The sequence below is a fragment of the Apaloderma vittatum genome, unplaced genomic scaffold (assembly GCF_000703405.1).
Source record: "Apaloderma vittatum isolate BGI_N311 unplaced genomic scaffold, ASM70340v1 scaffold29571, whole genome shotgun sequence".
NCBI classification, from domain to species: Eukaryota; Metazoa; Chordata; class Aves; order Trogoniformes; family Trogonidae; genus Apaloderma; species Apaloderma vittatum.
The window spans coordinates 4,421-4,776 of NW_009698975.1; positions in this window are offsets into that span (position 1 = coordinate 4,421).

Below are 356 nucleotides of genomic sequence, written 5' to 3' on the forward strand. Positions count from 1 at the left end.
CCACACGCCACGCTCTGGGACGCACTGCTGGGCGCTGTCACCCACGCCGGGAGGGGCAGGGATGAGACTGTTTCATGTATATAGGAAAAAAACACCCCGGGTTATTAATGTTTTTTTAAGCCCCTCTGAGATCTTATCACGCCATTTTGCAGAAGCGGGCGCTCCAGGCCCGCCGGGCGCCCCCCGCCCCCCGCCTGTCGGGGAATCCCTGCAGATTCCCACTGGCCGGGCTGTAACGCCGTGGGTCAGAACGTCGTCCTCCCCACAGGAGCCGCGGTTTTGGAGGTCACACTCGCGGTGTTGTGCCGTTCCGTGTCCCAGTGGGCTGTTGGAGCAAAGGAGGAAGTAACGTGGGG